Source organism: Vulpes lagopus, chromosome 15 (assembly GCF_018345385.1).
Source record: "Vulpes lagopus strain Blue_001 chromosome 15, ASM1834538v1, whole genome shotgun sequence".
NCBI classification, from domain to species: domain Eukaryota; kingdom Metazoa; phylum Chordata; class Mammalia; order Carnivora; family Canidae; genus Vulpes; species Vulpes lagopus.
In genome coordinates this window covers 34561207-34577786 of record NC_054838.1, presented here as the reverse complement: position 1 = coordinate 34577786, position 16580 = coordinate 34561207, and the positions used below count along the sequence as shown (strand labels likewise).

At 35.8% G+C, this 16580-nt stretch overlaps 1 protein-coding gene across 19 annotated transcripts in view; it reads left to right on the top strand.

Annotated features, from left to right (window-relative positions):
• The window catches only part of DLG2 (discs large MAGUK scaffold protein 2), a 1981735-nt gene that overhangs the window by 1315274 nt on the left and 649881 nt on the right, over positions 1 to 16580 (top strand). The gene's annotated exons all lie outside the window — the stretch shown is intronic.

Here is a 16580-nt window from a genome sequence, read left to right as displayed (position 1 = left end):
CATTTGTTCAGCTTGATTACTTTCCATTACTCTGTATTCTAGGTCACTAATTTCTTCCTCTGCTTCTTCTATCCTATTATTCATCCCATTAAGGGTGTTTCTCATTTCATTTATTGTATCCTTTATCTCTGCTACATTATTCCTTTTCTCTGTGATAGGGGTCTCACTCATGTCTTACATTTTTTTTCTCAAGTCCAGCGAGTATCCTTATGATTGTTTCTTTAATTTCTCTATCAGGCATGTTGCTTAGATCTCTGGCCATGGCCTTGTCTTGTTCTTTCATTTGGGGTATATTTCTCTGCCGCATTTTATCTGGCTCTCTGTATCTGTTTCTCTGTGTTAAGAATGTTAGCTTTATCTTTTGCTCTTGAGAGTAGTGACTCTATGAAGAAGAAAGTCCTGGAGTGTCCAGCAATGCAGTGTCCCCTGTTCACCAGAACCAGACCCTTCAGAAGAATATCCTGTGTGTGTTGCTTACACTGTACTATTGTGCCTGAGTCACTTTTCCTTTCAATCCAGTTGTCTGCACTGACTCTCTGTTGTGGGCTGTGGGTGGTAGTCGGACCCGAGCAAGTCAGCTCTGAGGGGATGTGCCTGTGGAAGAACTTGGGAGCAGGGTGGTGGTGTTAAAAAAACTTATACTGTGCCACTGGACCTATGCCAGATCCCCAAAGCTCTGTGGCAGACAGGCAGCCAGGGATGTGAGGCTGGGGCATGGAGCATGTCAAGGGCTGAAGGTACATGGCTGGGTATGACACCCAGCAGCTGGGCAAGGTGCATGTGTTAACCAAATTTGTTCTGAGCCCAGGACCAAGGCTAACAAGCTTGGAGTGGATGAGAGGACAGAACTCATGGGCAGGATGAACTGCTAGCAGGTTGGTTAGCAAGTATCTCTGCAGCCCCACCTCTCGCAGGTGGCTCTGTGTTTATGTTGGGGGCGGGGAGAAAAATGGCACCTTCCAGCCTCCTCATTTTTGGAGAAGTGCCCCAACACACTCCAAAATTAGTATGAATAGATCTGTTTTCCTGTTTCCTCCCCTTCCTCCAGCATTGTGTAAACTGACATTGTTATGTTGCTTCTCTGTGCAGGCTGTAGCCTCTTTTTTTTTTTTTTTCAGGCTGTGGCCTCTTTAAGGCATTGACCCAGCTATCATTCACCCTCCAGGCTCACGCAGTGCTGAGTCAGGTGATGTTTCAAGCTGGAAGCTCCAAGTCCCATTGGTTTTAAAAATTGATAGAACTCAGCCCCTTTGGTTTTTAAAGCCAAATGTTATGGGTATTAATCGTCTTCATGTGAGTTCCCTGGTGTGAGCTCCTGTTTCTCTCCCCCTTTCCTGTTCACAGCTCCCTCCATCCTGCAGGCAGCCTCCCTCAACCTTTCTAACCTTCCCAAACTTTCAGATGCAGCTTCTTTGCTATATTTAGCCGTAGAGTTTGTTCTGCCAGGCTTTCTGGTTGATTGTGTTGGATGTGTATGATATCTAGTTGTAAATGTGGGACAGGGAAAGCTCAGCTTCCTCTTTCAAGTTTTTATCTGCTAATTCCAACATCTGGGATCCCTCAATACAATTTCTATTTAGTGCGTATGTTCTTGTGTATGAGTCATACTTTTCTTTGCATGTTATACCATTTCTTTTTTAAAATAAGCCTTATGATAATATGTTAAAACAACGGTTGATTCTGAATTGTTTCTTCCTCTCCACCAATTGTTTCTTTTTATCTTTTGTGTTCATTTAGTCACATTTATGGGCTAGATCTGTAGAGTCTGTCATCCCTGCATTGTTTAGCTACTGATGTCTCTTTTGAGTTTTCTTTTCCTTTCTCTCTTTCTCTCCTTCCTTTTTTTTTTTTTTTTTCGTCCTTTTTGGATTTTTGGCTTCCTATGGTTGCCTCTAGATCAGCATAGTTTATTGGTGGGCCAATTATTGGTCAGAGGTTATATTTAAACACCTGAAGCCAGTAAGGCACAGTTGCCAATGGATTTGCATGTGGGTTAGGAAATGTGTTCAAATTCAAGCAGTATACAAATCTGTTGGAAATTTTATTTTTCAATAGACCTTAATAGAACTCCTCTACATATGTGAAAGGTCTCATATTCAGTCAGGAATATGTAAATGACTAGGACCTTCTTCAGTCTCTACAAAGTGTCAAATAACTCTACATATGCTCTCAGTGTTTCAGTCTGGCAGTCATATGTTAAAACTATCAAGACCTCCCATCACTCATTCTACAAGTTTCCCTGTTAAACTTCAAGCTTGTCTAGACAGTCTGTAGCTTTCACCAACCAGTATCGCTAACTTAGGCTACTGCAGGATTCACTTTTCCTGACATTTGCTACCAAAATCATTATTATTTTCAACACCTCTGAGCATGAGGTTGTCACAGATGCTACTCCAAATGAAGTTGTCCCTCTCCAGTGGCAACAAAGCTGCTGATTTTCATAGTTTTCCCTGCCCTGTTAGAAGTATTGGTACCCACAGAATTTGGGAGAAGGGATATGTAAGAGCAGCCCTAAGCTAGAACACCACAGATTCCAAGTGTTATTAACTGAGGTTCTTGAATCAAAGTTTTACAACTCACCGTATGCCTTTAATCAGTTTCCAGAGTCCAGATATGGTTATTTTTGGCAGTTCTTTTTTTTTAATTTTTATTTATTTATGATACACACACACAGAGAGAGAGAGGCAGAGACACAGGCAGAGGGAGAAGCAGGCTCCATGTAGCGGGAGCCCGATGTGGGATTCGATCCTGGGTCTCCAAGATCGCGCCCTGGGCCAAAGGCAGGTGCCAAACGGCTGCGCCACCCAGGGATCTCATTTTTGGCAGTTCTATTTTGAAGTTGTTCTTTGGGGAAAAGATTTGCCAAGCTCCTTACTTCACCATTCTTTAATAAGAATGATGAATGTAATAATAATACTTACCATGTGCCAGGCTACTGTTCTAAGTATTTGACTAATTATATTCACCTATACGAATCCACTAATTCATTCTAGGAGATTATGAATCCTATTTTACAGATGAGGAAACTGAGGCAGATATCTCATAGCTAGTAACTGGTAGATCAAGTTAAGGAAATCTGGCTCTGTAGTATGTATCTTGAGCACTGTGCTATATTTCCCACTTAATTTAAAACCTGTAACAGCCTTATTGGAGTAAATATAAATAGTACAGTAGTCCCCCATTATCCACATGAATTTGTTCCTAGACCCCCAGTAGATGTCTGAAACTATGGATAGTACCAAATCTTATATATTGTTTTTTTTTCCTATATATACATACCTATAATAAAGTTTGATTTATAAATTAAGCACAGTACTAGATTAACAACTAATAATAAAATAGAATAATGATAATAATATAATAAAATTTATTTGAATGTGGTCTCCCTCCTTCTTTCTTAAAATATCATACTGTACTCACCCTTCTTCTTGTGATGATGTGAGATGATAAAATTCCCTTGTGATGAGTGAAGTGAGGTGAATGATACAGGCATTGTGATGCAGGGCTGGGCTACTATTGACCTGACTATATGTCAGGAGGAAGATCATCTGCTTCCAGATGGTGTTTGATTCTGAATAAGTGAAACCATAGACAATGAAACCATGGATAAGAGGAAAGTACTGTATTTTATTTTACTGAAGAGGAATTGATGCATCTTCTCTAAAGCCACAAAGTTAATAAGTAGCCAATTTAGGATTAGCATCCATGTCTAATTGAATCTAAAGTCTGAAACTGGCAGCCAACACATTATACACTCAGGGAAAAGATCTACATAGGTACTCTGTAAACACAGAGAAACTGAGGTAGTACAACCTGGCCCATGTATGTGTGTGTACACTGTGTATTTGTGCATGGATATGTGTAGGAGACCTAGGAAAAGAGAGGTAGGGCTTATAGAGGCATTAGATTTTTTTAGAAGGTTTTATGAAGGATAAATAGGAATTAGAGAAAACATGGCAAGCAATGACATTCTAGGCAGGATCATTAAGGAAAGTGATAATATGGTGAAAGTATGATTTTGATTTCCTTGCATATCTTCTCCCTGCCCTACCATCTTTGATTCTTCATGTTTTCCACCCAAGATTTACTGTCTGATTAGTATCTGTTTACTATGCTTAAAGTGTTCATGGAATTTATTTCATTTAATGTAATTAGGGATTCATGGCAGCACACTTTTGAAATTGTCTTCCTCTTCCAAGAGGGTATTAAAAAAAAAAACTGACCTATGGTTAAAAATGAACTGTCTAGAGTTTATACTATTAGTTTCCCAGTTGGCATTGTGGGAGGTAGGTGTCTAGAGAGAAATTTAGTACATCCAACCCAGAGCTCCCTGGTGTGCCTAGCAATTGTTATGGCCACAACTTAGTATGCATGACCCTTCTTAAACTCTAGGATCTGTCTTAGAAGCACTGATACAGATATAGAAACTTAAGCTTTTATTTATTTTTTTCTTTGAAAAATATATTGTTTGCACCTTTTTTCACTATAGGTTTTTATTTGATATAAGTTAATCGAATCTAGGAACACCTGGGTGGCTCAGCGGTTGAGCACCTGCCTTTGGCTCATTGTGTGATCCTGGAGTCCCAGGATCGAGTCCCACATCGGGCTCCATGCATGGAGCCTGTTTCTCCCTCTGCCTGTGTCTCTGCCTCTCTCTCTCGCTGTATCTCTCATGAATAGATAAATAAAATCTTAAAAAAAAATAAGTTAATTGAATCTAAAGCAGAAAATAGGGATAATTCAAGTCTTCTATAAGAATAGTGAGCACACTTGATATATACATATGTCAATTTTTATAGAAATTCCTACAAACAGTAGCCATTAATCTCCCTACCTACCATTACTTTCACCCTCCATGCACATGTGTGCATACGTTTGTCTTTAGAAAGATAAATAGGCAGAATTTAAATATGCTGATAATACACCTAGGAAAAACTGTAAAACAACTGTAGTCAATATTTTTGAAGGCTCACTAGGTGCTAAACACTAGACCTTTACAAAAATATGTCAATCTTTATACATCCTAAAGGAATAAGTACAATTACTATCCATTTTGTAAATAAGGACACCAAGTTTCAGAGAAATTAAGTAACTCACCCAAAATTCCTAACTAGAGATGGGAGAATGATGTTGTATGCCCAGGCAATATGAATCCAGAATCCTAGTTCCTAATCACCATGCTCAGTTGTTTTATACTATTGAGTTGGACCATGCAGAATTTGCAGAATTGACATTTTGTAAGTCAAAACAGTTAAACACCAGCAATTTCATATATTCCAGTCATAGATCACCTCTTACTTTTAAGAATAACCATTGTATACAGCAAAATGCAATGGAAACAGCTCAAAATTTAGAGTTGGAAAGATCTAGATTCAAAACACAGAACATTATTAGCTGAACAATTTTAGGCAAATAATTTGCCAACCCTGAGCTCTTAATTTATGTGTAAAATTGACTAATACTATTATCTACCCACATGGGACTGTTATGAGGAGCAATACAATAATATATATATAAATGGTACATAAATGACTAAAATTTTGTTAGCCAAATGTGAAAAAATATGCATATAACAATTTTAAACTTTGCAATTTCCATATTTTATCAACTGGTGATGATGTGTGTGTGCTTGGGGGGGATGGAAATAGAATTGATAATTTGCTCCTTGTTATGATCCTAAAGTTCAAGAAAGGTGAAATAAATAAATAAATAATAAATAAATAATGAAATAATGAAATAATGAAATAATGAAATAAAATAAATAATGGAATGCTTTCCCTTAACATCTGTTCCAGAAAGATTGATGTGACTTTTTTTGTAACAAGCAGATCAAAGCATTTTTCTAGAATCACACAACTTAAAAACAAAAACAAAACAACCAAAAAAAAAAAATTTTAACATGCGATCTAGATGAAATAGCAGATGAATTAGCAGGACAATATAGCTCTATAGCTCTTTTCCAAGGCTGTGAAGATAGTGATGTGCTTTTAAAATCAGATAAAAAAAGATCATATGAGCTAGCAAAGAAGGTGGGAATAGTCACTCAATAAATATTTGTTGATTGATGGATTGATCTTGAAGGCTGCTGAAAGGGTGACAAAAAAATCAGATGAAAAGGGAGACAGTTTATTGTTAACAAGATTTGAAGTAAAATGATGAGAGGGAAATTAAGGCAGTTCACTTGTTTGGAAATTGACAATGGTGAGGAGGACTTTGGAAAATAGAGAGATTTGAAAGATTTATAGCAAGTAAGAATCCCTTAATATAAGTTTCAATTCATCTACTTCTTCAATAGCTATTTGTGATATGGCTCTATGGGCAAGTCATTATGATAGGTGCCACAAGAGAAAAAAAAATCAAAGATAGTGCCTCATCTGAGCAAGAGGACTGTGTATCAATCAGGAAAGATAACATACAACATAAGGAGTTGGACCTTGAGGAAGACAACAAGTACAGTACAAGAGGGACTGTGCTATGTATGATCAGGGATAAAGACTAGTGTTTTAACATTAGACTTTCCTTGATTCCATCACTAGATACTTCCATTCCTCCCTCTCTCCTTATGCATTCATTCTTTAATTTTGTTCGACAAATTTGTATTGAGCACATATTTCTCATCACTAAATAATGAGAAGGATGAATCCCATTTCATGTTACTTAAAACTGTGTAAACTTGGAGAAATCACTTCACTTAAAAACTTGACTTTCTTAATAGTAAAATTGACATTAAAATGTCTTGTTTTTAGGGTTATTTTAGTTATTAGATCAACTTGTGATAGTGCCTGGCATGTAGTAGATACTTAACAGAAGATGATGGTAGTAATTATTATCAGCATTTTTGTAGGGGCAGTTTAGAGAACAGGGTGATAAATTTCAGGAGATTGCTAAGAAAAATCTTTTTGACTTTATGGAAAAGACAGCCTTATGTTGACAGTAATAGAAGCTTTCCCTACCCCACATAGAATCTTGCTTCATGAGGGCAGAGGCTTTGTTCTCTTTACTATTATATCCCTAGGACCTAATACACTAATGTAGTACGTGGGAAATTCTAGTCATTCAAAAATACTTTTCTAAATTAATTGGGATTTTTAATAAGCATAGATTAAAATAAAGACATTTAGGGTGAACTGTATGACATTAATAAAGATACTAAAGAGCGGAGTTGCTTTATATAAGCTTCAGCACAATTACTTGGCTCAAAAATATTTTGAAGATAAGAAGTAGGGTCTAGCTACAAAGGTATATTGGAAACAGCTGGTGGACGTTCTGAAATGTTCTTTAAAGATAAAGAAAGATACCTTAAAGCTACTTGTACAGCATAATTATGTGCAATAACATTGCTTTATAGAAAGGTTACTCTCAAAGGATATGAAGGATAAATTGATATTGAAAAATGATAAGGCAGAAATGTTTTTAGAAAGTTATATTGATGATCTTCAGAAAGTAATAGTTTTGGATTTGAAAGAGGATGCTAGTTAGATATTGAAAACAAATATAGAGGACATGTGAAAAAGAGGATTCCCAGGGCTCCTGGCTGGTTCAGTACATAGAGCATATACCTTTTAATCTCAAGGATATAAGTTTGAGTCCCACATTGGGTGTAGAGATTACTTAACAAGAAAAGAAAAGAAAAGAAAAAGGATTATTTTAACAGACATAGGAAATAGAATGAAGAAAATGATGATTATATTTAGGCATGATTAGTCCTGTCTCAGACTAATTAAGACTGGGGTGACATCAGGGCACTATTTAGAAAAAAAATTTAAGAGAGATTGCATAACAAAAAGGAACAGACTTTGGTAAATTCTCATATCTGGCAGGAAGAAGGGAAACATTAAATATAATGGAGAGAGCAGTAGGGAAGAAACCATCAAGGATATTAACTGTGTGACAGAAGAAAAGGGAAGTTTCAAGTGGTGGTCACTCCAAGATGTCAAATACTGCAGGAAAGCAGTGGAGGACGAAGGCTGGGAAAAGATCATTGTTTTCAAATGTGGGAAAGTTGTTTGTATAGTGGTAGAAACAAGATCACAGATTTAAGAGAGAAATTGAGGATGAAGAATCGAGTGAATTGATATTGTGCATCTTACTATAGTTGTATTATACCCAAAAGAAAGAGAAAATATTCTTACTATCAGCTTACATCATTGTATTTGTAAAGTCTTCTCTTATGGCTCAGCACTCACTTTGTTCTGTTGCTCTAAATCTTTTGGTATGTGTTTGAACTCTTGATTCTCTTGGATATCGCTTGCAGTTGACCAAGTGATTTGTATATGGGGATAGTAAAGTGAAACAGGGGTCTTGATGGAATAAAAACTTGATGTATCATCATGGTATCTTCACAACCATAGATCAATGTGTTCTTAACACCATTTACTGCTCTCAAAGAGCATTTTTAACTTATGTAATACTTAAATCCAACAAAACAAACAGCATGTATCAGGATGGAGCCAAGTGAAAGCATTGAAATCACCTATTATTACTCCATCCAGCATATGGTGCAAGGCAAGGGAACAAAGCTGGGAAGAAATGTCCATTTCCAAATTAGAGGCCAATCCAGTTCTGAACTATTTAAGCACTATATTTTTCCTTCCTTACAGAAGCCTTTAATCAAGACAACATTAGAGAGAAAGAAAGAGAAGGAGAGAGGGAGAGAAAAAGAAAAAGAAAGAGAGACTTTCCTTTTATGCATGTAAGAAACCTAAGCTATTTTCCTTGATTTCTCTTGACAAAAATACCAGGAAAATTTATCACATTTTTATAGGTGAAAAGCTGTTTAATAATAATAATAATGATAATAATAATTTAAAAACCTGTGGCTTCTAATTAAGTGAAAAAACACATCATAATTATTGAGTCTAAGATCACTTTTCTAGAACCAGAGTCCTGTGTTAAAAAGTCTTAACAACAAAGGTAGAGGAAATAATAAAACCAAAGGAAAATTGTTTAAAAATGGAACAGGTTATAGGATACTTGATTAATTTTTTTTTTCTATTTGGTGGATGCTATGATTTAGCAGTTCACTGAGCTCAGAAATTTAATTAAGATTAAAAGTTTTAACATGAAATCAGGGTTTACTGGTAGATCACATTCAGGTGAATAATAAGAATAGTGGTCTTACCGAAATTAGAATCTTGACTAAGAATATCAATATTTTTATAGCTTATTTTATTAAGAGTAAGACTGTTTTACTAATAATACTGTAATAATATTATGATTAGCTTCTTGTCAAACTGAATATTTTTAAGTGAGTCTCATTATAATTGAAAAGTGTTTCTAAAATAACCAGATCCATACCTTAGATTAAAACAGATGCACTATAAAGCTTCAACAGAATTATTGTTTGCTTACTGTTTAAACAATATTGACACACAAATGTGTATAACACATAAAAAGATGAATTCTAACAGCTTGTAAGTGATGAAACTGATACTCAAATTCAAGTCTTTTGGATCCTGGAATCTAAGCTTTTTATTTCTGTGTGAAAATTCCTCTTAATATAAATAGAGGGCACAACTTTAGGTAGTGGAGATAGCTAGCAGAGGGAACATTAGTTAGAGGAAGTGATCAGAGGGGCTATCCACCTCCAACTTTGTCTGATGATACTCTCATTCATTAAAGCTTCCATACTGACTCTCACTTTTTCAATACTTGATTGTTTTTCCATTCAGCAGAAACACTTAAATGTAATAAAAAGATAGAGACAATGAACATCAGCTTTCTTTAGTTTTCTTTCAGATTGAGGTAGAACAAAACTCCCTTATCTTTTTCTCCCTTTTCAAAGAGACAAACACACTTTTTATTTCTTCCAAAAGTCTAGAGGTCTTTGAAGAGAAGAAATGGGAAGGTGCTGATAGCGACAATCTTGAGTGGAGCTAAGGAAAGCTGGTGATACGACCATTAAGCTTCCTCCCAGATGGAGAACTTACAGGTTAAGGAGAAGGGACATGGCTGAGGTACATGGAGATTAGAGAGCTATCAGCTGGTAGTATTTTAGGTTGCCAATTAGGATCTTTGGAATAAAGAGTAATAGAAAAATCCATAATAAAGTTTGTCAAGTACACCTTGACCAAAGTGACAGGCAAATTAATATGACTTAGAGTGTAAAGCCCTCATGCTAAAAGGTGAGAGCAGAGAGGAACTTCAGCAATCATTTTTCTGCATGAGGAAAATTCAAGCAACATAACCTGCTCAGGTTTATTGAGCATGTTAAAGCACAGAATCAAGACTACAATACAGGTCTTCTCTTTCCAGTAGAGCACTCTGAAGAAGGGTCCGTCTTCTTCCATCTTCCTTGGTAGACCCATCTCTTTTCTACTCATCCTCATGAACACTTATCCTTGAACACATTCAGTTTATACCACCTCCTCTATGAAGGCTTTTCTGTCTGCCTCCAGTACAATCATCTGGCTTCCCTATGTCAGCTCTGCTGTTACAGTCTGCAGGCATCTACACAGCAGCCATATCACTTTGTTGCATGTTAATGTTCATTTATCTCCCTCTACGAGAGTGAGTTCTTCGAGTCAAGAGCCATATCTCATTTATTTTGTATCTCTAGGGCATATCATCATGCCTAGCACATGGTGAGTTCCCAATAAGTGTCAGATTATGTTTTAATTCACATGTGCAGTATTTAAATTAAAAATTAACAATACACACATAGAAAAAATTTCCTGAGATAAAGAGATAAATGCAAGCCATATATTACAGGAAAATAAAACGTGTGTTAGAGGCTCCCTATGCTTACTTGAATCTACACAAGAGTTCAATGACAGTTTAGTTTTTGGAATTCTGAGGTAACTTGGTTCTAGAGTTGTCTAAAGACCTACTATGAACAAAGAATAGTACCAGAAACTACAGTGTGCAAAAACGAGTAAGATATTCTTGGTATCCTCATGAACCTGGAGCTGTAAGGGATATCATGAAAGTAGCCTTAGGAAAGTGAATGCCAATAGAGTAACATCATGGTCAAGACTGGGCAAAACAGTGTTAAAAAGAAAATGTAAGAGGGAGCAGATAGGAGATCGGAAGAAGGTCTAGTTGAGGTAATACTCTGAGTGAAGACCACAGTGACCTGATTTTGGAGGGAAAGCTAAGATGATTCCTCTCCACAAGGCACATCTTAGATGGGCTCAGGAAAGAGATGTTTAAATTAAAAAAAGTATTTAGTGGATTTTGTAGAAGAAAGCAAATTTATTTGCCTACCAAATTATATTTTATATTACTGGAGAAATTAGGAAATATTCAATAACTGATCATATAAGTCTTGTGAACCTTGAAGATTAATCCACAACTAATTAAAATCACTCTCACTGTTGAAGATATACTATATTCCAGGTAGTTGATATGTGTAATCTCATTTATTGCTCCCAAATCCTTTATGAAAGGAACTGTGTGGTATTATAAATAAATATAATTTCTTTATCACTTAAGATGTATGTCAAGTGTTTTACACAAATTATCTAATATTCACAATGACCATATTATGGAAGTACTGGTTAGTACCATTCTACACATGAAGAAATTAAGGTTTTGAGAGATTAAGGAAATTGGCTACATTCACATATCTCATAAATATCGGAACTAGGATTCAGATCTGTCTTTCTTTTTTTTAACTCTGGAATCCATCTTACCTACTAAACATAATAGAAGATACATAGGAGATTCAAATATAAGAATCCATAAAGCATCATGGTGTGTTTGCTGTAATAAATCTCCAACAGGAAAAGGGGATGAACATTGGCAATGTATTAAGACAAATACCAACAAGTTGAAACCATATGCCCCAGTCTCCATGATCATCATATCCCCTCCCAAAGTCCAACAAAAGCTTTATATGCAAAACCATAATGTTCAGAGATAAGTCTTGCTTACTGTGTGATAATTACCTTTAATAAAGGGCAAAGTTAGTACATTATTTATCATATTATATCCTACTAACGAATCGAATATGTATATACAACAAACATCGCTTACATATGGCAACAGTAGAACTGTGGTTCTAGTCCACCTTTATATTTTATATATTGGATATCATACTTCTCTGAGGCCTTAGTATATTGGTGCCTCTTTAAGAACTGTGTGTTTATTGCGAATAGGGTTCATATCTTAAATCTCTATTTTTTTCGGTACCTGTTACACCACTTGGCACATCACACATGCTCAAAAATTGTTGAGTGGAAGTATGTTTAATTTTAAGAAGCCAATACTTTGATATTATTATATCAACACTTATAATATATGATATGGTGTTGTATAAACATTTATGTATCCCAAATACTAAGATGCTTTTAGCCTTAATGAAATTATACCTGTGGCAAAGAACAAAAAGAAAATTGTGGAAAAATCATTTCTTTAGACTCCAGTTAAATCCATTAAAACAAGAAATAGGGGCAGCCTGGGTAGCTCAGCGGCTTAGCGCCGCCCTCAGCTCAGGGCCTGATCCTGGAGACCCGGGATGGAGTCCCACATCAGGCTCCCTGCATGGAGCCTGCTTCTCCCTTTGCCTGTGTCTCTGCCTCTCTCTCTTTCTCTCTCTCTCTCTCTCTCTCTCTCTCTCGGTGTCTCTCATAAATAAATAAATAAATAAAATCTTAAAAAAAAAACATGAAATAGTTCATCAAAAGACCTCTTTTCAGAAGTCAAAAGTACATCTCAATTAAATTATATGATCATCTGGACAGGTAAAGTATCACTGGAGGGGAAAAAAAAGCAGTGAGATAGCATGCAAAGTGTATGAAGTTGTAACTTTAAGTACCAAGTTTGAATTTGAATGGGTCACTCTCTTCTGTGTGATGCCAACAAGGCTACATGCCCAGAACAGTGCAGGACAATGTGTGGCATCAATTTGATTTTCTAGTCCCCATAGAAACCTACCAGCTGTCATCATGGAACCATTAGGTTCAGGAAAATCAAGTATCTGAAAAAAAAAAAAAAACAGATTTTTTAAAAGTTGGAAATTCTATATTTGCAAAAATGTCAATCTCACTTTTCTAGTCTTCATGGTGGGAGGATACTAAAAGTGATGGTCAGTATCAGAGCTGTAATAACTTGAATCTAATCCATGTAGCTGTCCAGGCCCCAGACTATCAGGTGCATAAAACATTGCCTGGGTACTGAAGTATCACTGGAAATACTACTGATCAAGAACAACAACATATTCATGTGACAGAACTATTTTCAGGAAGAGAGTTTTGTGAATTTAAAGACATATTTGTAAACTAGGAGTAAAAGGAGATCACCAAGGCATGTTCAGACAGTAGATTGTCTGTAAATCCCCAGAAGACAATGGGAGTCCATTCACAGCATAGTTTTTTTTGTTGTTGTTTCTCTCTGGGAATACATGAAATATGCATAGGGAGCATTACTGTGTATACCTCTTGGCTTTTTACCAAGCAACAACTCCTCTAAATAAATATGAAAAAATTATTTAAAAAATATTGTATTGGTGTACTTATTTGAAAAGTCACTAAATTTTCATGAATGTCATAACCCACCCTTATGTATTTCTGATTAAAATGGAGGTATATTTAGTTATGCTTTCTATCCTTTCCTCCAAGGCTTTTGCCAAGAGAAGTTGTGGGATTTCTTGTCTCAGGTGTCTTGAGGCAGAACAGAGATCACACTCCCTTAGTAATGACAGAATAGACACCAGGACCTCTTAAATGGCTTTCCTGAACTCCCACATTGGCTCTTCTGATACCATGTTTTAAATATTCTCAACTCAAAAATAAATAAATAAATAAATAAATATTTTCAACTCAGGTTTGAAATATTGCCTCAGCCCTACTAAAAACCTTTCATTCCTCCAAAATTTCACTAGATCCTGTTGTAGTCATAGGATTCTTTTTTTTAGAGTATAGTTGAAACACAATGGTCATTAGTTTCAGGTGCACAACATAATAATTCAACAACTCTATGTTAAGCTGTGCTCACCACAAATATAACTACCATCTGTCACCATACAAAGCTATTATAATACCTTTGACTCTATTCCCTATGCTGTACCTTTTATCCCTGAGACTTAGTCATTCTGTAACTGGAAGCTTTATTCCCACTCCCCTTCACCCACTTTGCCCAAATTCTCTGCCCTCTTTCTCTCTGGCAGACATCAGTTTGTTCTCTGTATTTCTAGCTCTGACTCTTCATTTTGTTTGTTTATTCATTCGTTTTGGATTTTAGATTTCACATATAAGTAAAATCATATGGTATATTTTTTTAAAGTAAAGTGACATCCCAATCTGGATGGCATCATCTCTTCTTATGAAGACATCCTGGATACTAGAGAATTAGGCAAATGACATTACTTCTTTGGGTTGAAAACTAAAGACCCAGGAATCTGTAAGTCTCCTCCTATAGTTTGTCTACCTGACGAGGAAACTTTTGAATAGCAAATTGAGATATGTATCTATAGTTTCTATAGATACTATATCTATAGTTTATATCTATACTATAGATACTATATCTATAGTTTCTTTCTTGCTCAGAGCTTTTTTTATGTATCTATAGTGCGTGTAGGAACTGAAGTCAGCATTTATGATCATAGAATTGTTAAGCAAAGATTTGGGTAGACCAAAAAGGACTACTACTGTATGCCACTAAAGGACTTTTGTCTTTTAAGAATTTCCTCACAGAATGTCTTTCAGCCTGAGTTTTTAGATTTTATTATCAGAGGCTTGTTTTCCTTTCTTCGAAGTCTTTTTTTTTTTCCTCTCCCCACTTTTCAGCACTTTGATAATATGAAAGGCTTCACTCTAGAGAAGTCACTGAAGCAAAGAAAAACTTCACAGAGCCATACTGGGGGAATTAAAACATATCACATTAATTCAGCCTTCCCTTTCTGTCTTCTATCAACTAAAGAAAGTTATAAAAAAAATAGAACTAATATGGAAACACAGACATATGGGGAGCTTGAATTTTGTTTTGTACTTTTGCACATAAAAAACGAAAACCTCCATAAAGCCGCTAAGGCTTTCTAACATCATCAAGTCCTCTTCTATGAGTCATTAACTTACTGAAGCCCTGAAAATCAAATTTGGTTTAAGGCTGTTTGATAATGTAGTAACACAGTAAAATGCGATTCACCAATTAGCTCATGTAATTAGAAAATCAAAAACATGCTCTAAGTGGCTGGTGGACACACATAAGTAAAGTCTATTATCATTGTTTATAGTTGCTGATTCTAGTTATAATTATACCTTGCACTGATGATGCCACATCCAAACTCCTTATGGAAGAGAATTCACAAATATCTGTGCTTACAAATAAGATAAATAAATGCTTAGTTCAGTCAGTTGTTTTTTCAGCTTCTTTCTTACATCAATAATTATTTCTTCCCAGACTCTGTTAAGCATAAGAGTATCTAGTCCTTGCCTTTATAGAGCTCTCAGTCTACAAGAGCTGTGTTTAAGTTCTTCTAAGGAAAGAAAAGTCAACTCGTTCAGATGCTACAAAAATGATAATAGTTAGAAATTCATCTTTCTGAGATGATTAGATGATTCCTAAATGCTAATAATATTGCCAAGACACATGAAAGAAAAAAGACATAGCCACCTCAAGAATTTTCTTGCTCAGAGCTTTTTGCCTGGCTGAAAAGGACTCTGTGATAAGAATGGGAATTGAATATTTGTTATTTTATTTTATTTTATTTATTTATTTTTTTTATTTATTTATTTATGATAGTCACAGAGAGAGAGAGAGAGGCAGAGACACAGGCAGAGGGAGAAGCAGGCTCCATGCACCGGGAGCCTGACGTGGGATTCGATCCTGGGTCTCCAGGATCGCACCCTAGGCCAAAGGCAGGCGCCAAACCGCTGCGCCACCCAGGGATCCCTGTTAGTTTATTTTAAAGCCACTCTTCATCTATTCTGTATGCACATCTGTTGACATCTAAGGCATATGTTCTATATTGCCTGGCTATATTCAATATTTCTGTCTGTAAATTCATATCAATGCAAGAGTTGCTTAGATGGTTAAAGCTTTCTCATTAGGAATTTCAAACATATCCAAACATATTCTTTTCTTGCTGCTACTGAGGTACATGAACATGTATGAAGTACATGATTACATAGTCCAGGGCTTCCTAATAAATATAATGAGGATAATGGGGATGAATTACCTGAACTTGAGCCATAAAGAAAAGGCATTTCTTATCTGACACAGTTATTCTGAACGCTATTTTTTTGGCAAAATATGACATAGCATTGTGCTGCCTTTTCTACTGACTTATTAAGGTCATATTTTAGTGTTCACTCATGGAAATTGTAAAGGATATTAGGAAATTATTTCCCTCGTACCTGTAATATTGCCCCTAGGTAGTTTATTCTTTGTAACCTCACAATGCATATTTTGTGTTGTTCCCTCTGCCTCAAATATCACCTTCTCAAATATCACTATTCCGAGGAATGCAATAAGCTTTGATTATTTTTTATAAAATTTCACTCGTATATTTTAGAATAGCTTAGATTATATTTTATTTAGATGAAAACATGATCACAAACATTAAGAAAGTATGGTTTATTCATAGCCAGAATGAAACTTAACTTTGAATATTGTTAAAAACACAGCCATTTCCCCCTTAA